Here is a 6,826-nt window from a genome sequence, read left to right as displayed (position 1 = left end):
AAATTGTGATTTTATAAAATGATTTTATAAATTTTCTGAAAAATCGAATACTGGTTTTGAAAATAGAGTAATTGGAGACTGCCTACTTGTGTTGTAAAATTATGATTTGAATTAAATGGCTTGTGATAAATTGGCATGATTGGCTGAATTTATACTTGTGTTGAAAAATATGAACTGTCTATTTTGCCTTGATAAATTGGTTAGTAATATAATTGCCATGCTATGCCATTGAGATTTGATCAATTGGTGGATTAAAGATTAGTTACTGCAGTGGTGGGGGGTTCCGTGGACCAACCTATTAGAGGGGCACGGTAAATTCCTTTATATTCTCACCTTGGTCGTAAAGGCACATAGGGTATCTCCTGAGGTGGGCTTTTTGAGTGCACTTCACGTTAACCACCACGTGAGAGTAAGACTCAGCCAACGCCAAGGAACGGTTGTGATGTTCAACAAAAAATGTGTTTTATGCAAAATATGAATTTTTAATAGCCTTGGCGGTCTTAGTGGGATACCTTGACGAAGGTATCCGCGAGAATAATTTTGGCAGGAGCCAAGTTTTGTGAGATATATAAGCCATGTTGATTAATTGAGTAAACTGAATATTCATGTTATGAAACAGATATTGGAAAAGAATATTTTAATTTGTCTCCATTTACTCGCCTTTAGATAGTTTAGATGGTGTCTGTTTACTCACTGAGATTTTATAATCTCACCACCCTCAATTCCCCACATTTCAGGCTCGGGATAGCCGGTAGATAGTTGATTGCATCAAGGACTTCAGTTAGCCTTGCATTTACAAAATTGTAGGTTCACAGACTCGCATCTTATTGGTTAGTTGGGGGCCCACATGTCATTGTAAAAGTAATTTTATACTTTAGTTATTTGATTTAAAGTATGTATGAACATATTAAGCTTTTACACCATGTTTTTGGCGGGTTTTGGTGTTTTCGAAGAAAAATGACGAAAATGTCCCTGTGAGCCAGAAAATAATATTTTATTGTTTTGATTTGGAAAAAACTTATGATTTCTTGAAATGCGAGATTTAATAACTGTCATTCACCGGAGAGATGCGAAAGCTGATGCTAAGCCTTGTGGGGTTTCGATCGACATTCGGGGTAATGAGTGCCTATCGGGACGTCGCAGCGGTTGTCACGGGCCCGATGGGGAGTTCCGGGTCTTGACAAAAGCCTACAAAAATAACTTTTTGGAGAACTTCGAAAGATGAAAAGAAAATGAAACACCAAATTGATAGTTGAGAATCAAGCCACAAAGTCATTCAGGTTGAGAAGAATGTGAAGGATTCAAGAAGACTTGGAAGATCAAGATTATAATTCTTAAGTTTTATCTTTTTCATTTTTCTTTTATTTTCGTAGTTTGTTTTTATTGTTTAAACTTTATTTGATTATGATGTGTGACTTGATGGGGAACTAAATTATTTATCTAAGATTATGGTTGAACTCAATATGTAGTCTGAATTATTTATCTCTCATTTGCTTATATTTTACGGATTTAAGTCGTTTATTTCATTCTATTTTTAATGCTTTTAATTGCTTGATCACCAATTAGATTGAATTGGAAACCTAGGCTAAACCTTAACAAAAGAGATTTAGGTAGACCTTGAATAGAATAGCGTATGATCGAATACACTTTGTTGATTAGGTGGTTTAAGTTACATATAAGGTAGACATACACCTAGAAGCCATATGTAGCCAAGATTAGAGCAAAAACTTAATGAATCTTTCTTCAATTTAATTTGTATAGACATATAGTAAATTAATTGGGGGAGGTATTTTTATTAGAAACTCGATAGAGACTCGTAAATAATTTAGGACTTTAGGTTAGCAACTTAATCCATTAAATTGAGTTAAGAGAGAGAGAGAGACAATAATCAAATGAAGCATTGAGGGACATTATAATCTTAGGTTTGATAGTTAAGTGAGTTTTATAAAATAAATTTACTATTTAATTTTAATTTTAGTTTTAGTTTATTAGTTTGTCTTTCTAATAATTTTAAATTTAATTGTTTTGATAAGATTAAGGAGTTACAATTTTAGTAGTTAGCAATTAGGAATTAATTCAATTCTCCGTGGGAACAAATTCTACTTACTATTATATTAATTGTTAACGATACGTGCGCTTACGTGAGAAATCAACAATAAGTTTTTGGCACCGTTACTAGGGAATTGATTTTCAATTCTTTCTTGTTAATATTAATACGAAGCATTCCTAATCTTACTTCAAACTTTTCTTTTTATTTTCATATACTTTTGATTGAGGTGATGAACTATCAGTGGCCATCTGAACAATTTGAGCCTAAGAGGGTTGCTAGTGATTATGCATTGGATACAATAAGTGTTTTAGCCATCCAAGTAGATGCCTTGTCTCAGAAAATTAATGCTTGGGTGATAATTAATGCTTTTCAATGTGCTTTGGTGACATGTGAGGTTTGTGGAGATAGGCATTCAAGTGATTATTGTCTAGCCTATTACGAATCAATGCAATTTGATGAAAGCTTCGATGGGTAGCAAAATAAGTCATACTCTAATAATTACAACTTAGGGTGAAATCACAAAAATTTTTCATGGAGTGATGATCATGGTCCTACATATTCATCACAGCCTATTTTCCATAATGGTTTTCAGTCACAAGCTAGAGCTCATGTGCTAGAGAAAAAGCCTTCAATAGAGGATATGCTCATGCAATTCATGACAAAGACTGATGCCATCATTCAAAGTCAAGTAGAATTAATTCGAAATCTTAACACACAAATAGGTCAACTAGCTAGTGCCATCAATAATAAACCTCAAGATGATGGAGATAAAGTAGATAAAGGAAATACTTCTAATAATCAAGTTCAAGATGAAGAAATTAAGTAAGAAGAGGAAATATCTACATCACCACAAGTTAAGCCATATGTGCCTATCATTCCTAGTCTTGATACAGTTGATGAGTTACCTAATGAGGTTCTAGCAAAAGTTAATTATTCAAGAAGAACTCAATTTGAGAAGTTGGATAAAAGTTAGCCTATTCCACCACCTTAGGTTAAGCATGCATTAAATCTTGAGTTGAAGGCACTACAACCTCATCTTAGGAAGAGGCTACTTTCACACCTCAAGTTTTTTCCATACAAACTAAAACCTCAACAAAAGTCAAGCTATGGATTATAAAGAAGTGCTTCTTGGGAAGTAACCCAAGCTTTTGAAACTCTTTTTTATAGTTGTTTTTATTTATTTATTTATTTATTTTCATTAATCTCTGTTTATCTTTTTTCAGAAAAACAAATTTCCTACAAGTGACAATGAGGAAGATGACGATAAGGAAAAGGAGGAAGATTATAGCTTCTTCATATTCATTTAACCATCAAGGGAGTATTCTTTACCTCTTCTTTATTTTTTCTAACATTGAGGACAATGTTTAGTTTAAGTTTGGGGGGTGAATTTAATTTCTTTTTTTGATGATAAATATTCTGTAGAAGTTTTAGATTTAATTTGGATTTGTATTTAGATTTATAAATAATTTAGGATTAGTTGGTAAATGAATTTATTACTTGTTTGAAGGTTTGGAATCTAGAGAAAAGTTGTGCCAATTTTTTCAATGATTTTTTTATCCAATGATGATAACTAGTTGTCTTAAATTCTTAGCTTTTGGTAAATAAGGTTTTTGTTTGGATTCATGCTAAATTTTTTATTAAGTATCATTGTTAGGATGTGATTTCCACAATTTTGAGCAATATATCTTTTATTTTGAATTATTCTGAATATCTAAAAAAGATTTATATTGATATAAATTTTAAATTATGTCATGAATTTTAGAATTTGTTTGATTTTCTCTCAAGGTGAAATTCTAGGCTATATTTAGTTAGGGAGATGATTTAGGCCATCTTTGGACCGTTTAAACCTAAAATGCCAACCTTATTAAATTTTTATCCCTACTATGCCCCTTTTGAGCCTAATTTTCATTTTCTTTGTTTAACTATATAATAATTGGGCCTAGCCTTAAAATAAAAATTTCCAATTTTGCAATCCTCACTTCTAAGCATGTATATTGTTTTAGGAAATATAGATTGAGATAAATGTTGAAAAAGGTGGGAAGGTGATGTTGATGTGAAAAAAACAAAGAGTTCAAAATATGAAAAGTAACCCCACTACCTATAATACAAAGAAAATAAGTTTGAGGGTGTGAAATTGTGAAAAAAAAAGAAAAAAAAGTTTAAATGTGGAAGAAAAGGTGTACTTAGAGAAGGAGAATAGAGCTCTATATATAGGTCGTAGAATAATTATGTACTTAGAGTGATTTGAGCCACATGAATATCCTTTATCATACCTTGACCCTAGCCATGCATTACAAGCTTTATAAAGTCCTATTGATTCCTAGCTTGGTGTTAGTCTACATTAATGGAGAGAGAGATGAAAAGTAAACATATGGAGTCTTATTACTAATTTGAAATTTGTGTTGACATAAACTCATCTGGATGTCATGATATTCTTGGTAAAAGACTTTACACACACCGGGAAATCCATTCAAGAATGTGCTTGCATTAGAATTGAAACATGAATTTAAATGGTGCTTATATTTTTTCTTAGGTTAATGATTGATAGACATACTTTTGAGAACATTATAGGGAATCATTGAGTTGGTGCACTTTATCTCTAGTAGTAGTACTACTAGTTGTACTAGTAACTATATTTATTTTAGTTTTCTTTAACTGAATTTGATTTTTGCAAGTTAGCTTCTTTTCTATGTTTTGCTCGAGGGATAGTAAAACATTAAGTTTGGGGGTGTGATAACACTATGATATAGAGTTATTTGGGCATAATTTTGATAATAATTTAGCGTAGTTTTTTTAGTAATGCATAGAAATTAGTAGTTTTTATTTAATTATTTTAAATTAGTTGATATAGGTGAGTCAATCTAATCTTAGTTAATTTTATGATTAATTTGATATTAATGTGATTAAGATAGGTTGTTACTGATTTATTTGTGCTTTTGTCGGTGTTTGATGAAAGAAGAATTTTAATGAAAGAACGAGAGCAATTTCAAGGTGCAAACTTTCACTGTACATGCTTTGGTATTTCAATCATAACTCTCTCTACAGAGCTTTAAATGAAGCAATTCTTAGACCATTCGAAAGATAAGAGAAAAAGCTACAACTTTTATATTTACCACTTTACCCAATTCGGCTTGGAAGGTGGTCAAAATTCTTGTCAAATTTAACGCTCTATAGCAATCTAAAGCAATTACGATTTTTGTTAATTAATTGGGCAAGGCTGTGACCCACGTAGTTTGATGAGGAAATCCTGATTGAAATTGACATCTTTCTTCACCCAACTTGGCCTAATTTCAAAGCCTATAAAAACAACCTTTCAGAGGACTTTGAAAGAGGAAAAGAGAACGAAACACCAGATTGATAGTTGAGAATCAAGCCACAAAGTCATCGAAGTTGAGAAGAATGTGAAGGATTCAAGAAGACTTGGGAGATCAAGATTATAATTCTTGAGTTTTATCTTTTTTATTATTCTTTTATTTTCTTAGTTTGTTTTTATTGTTTAAACTTTATTTGATGATGATGTGTGACTTGATGGAGAACTAAATTGTTTATCTAAGATTATGATTGAACTCAATATGTTGTCTGAATTATTTATCTCTCTTTTGCTCATGTTTTACGGATTTGAGTCATTTATTTTATTCTGTTCTTAATGCTTCTAATTGCCTGATCACCAATTAGATTGAATTGGAAACCTAGGTTAAACCTTGACAAAAGAGATTTAGGTAGACCTTGAATAGAATAGCGTATGATCGAATACTATTAGTTGATTAAGTGGTTTGATTTGCATATAGGGTAGAAATACACCTATAAGCCATATTTAGCCAAGACTCAAGCACAAACTTAATGAATTTTTCTTCAATTTAATTTGCATAGACATATAACAAATTAATTGGGAGAGATATTTTTATGAGAAGCTTGATAGAAACTTGTAAATAATTTAGGACTCTAGGTTAGCAACTTAATGCATTAAACTGAGATAAGAGAGAGAGACAATAATCATATGAAATATTGAAGGACATCATAATCTTAGGTCTAGTAGTTAAGTGAGTTTTATAAAATAAATTTACTATTTAATTTTAGTTTTAGTTTATATATTTTTTTTAATAATTTTAAATTTAATTGTTTGGAGAAGATTAAGGTGTTATAATTTTAGTACTTAGCTGTCACGACCCGGAACCACCTTCGAGTTCATGACAACCGTCACGATGTCTCGATAGGCACTCATCTTCTGAGTACCCTATCGAGACCTCGCAAGGCTCTCGTATCAGTTCCTCACCTACCCTGTGATTTACTGTTACAAAAATCATGTTTTAAAACAATATAGATCATTTTTTTCGTCCAAAAACAATAAAATTTTAATTTCTACCTCACAGGGGCATTTTTGTCATTTTCGTCAAAAATTTCGAGACAGGTTAAAAATATAATAATTAGGTGAAAAACGCATATTTCATACTTAGAAATAAGTTTTGATATCTAAAACGTTAATTTAAAAGCAAATTGTTGACAATTAGTACTATTCAAAAATAATAAATAAAATATTCTATTTTCTCATAAAATAAATTTCTATAGAAATATTCGTAAATAATTTTTTTCGCACATGAAAGTAAAGTAAAAATTGTATGAATAGAAATACAGATAACCAAAATATAAGATTTGATCTGCAATGACACGTGGGCCCTAATTGACCAAGAGGATATAAGATTGTGAACTCTTACTTTCTATAATGCAGTTCCGAGCTTAGTTCTCGTCCTACTCGACTATCTACAAACTGTCCTGAGC

This window comes from Theobroma cacao, unplaced genomic scaffold (assembly GCF_000208745.1).
Source record: "Theobroma cacao cultivar B97-61/B2 unplaced genomic scaffold, Criollo_cocoa_genome_V2, whole genome shotgun sequence".
NCBI classification, from domain to species: domain Eukaryota; kingdom Viridiplantae; phylum Streptophyta; class Magnoliopsida; order Malvales; family Malvaceae; genus Theobroma; species Theobroma cacao.
Note: the sequence above shows the minus strand (reverse complement) of the source record.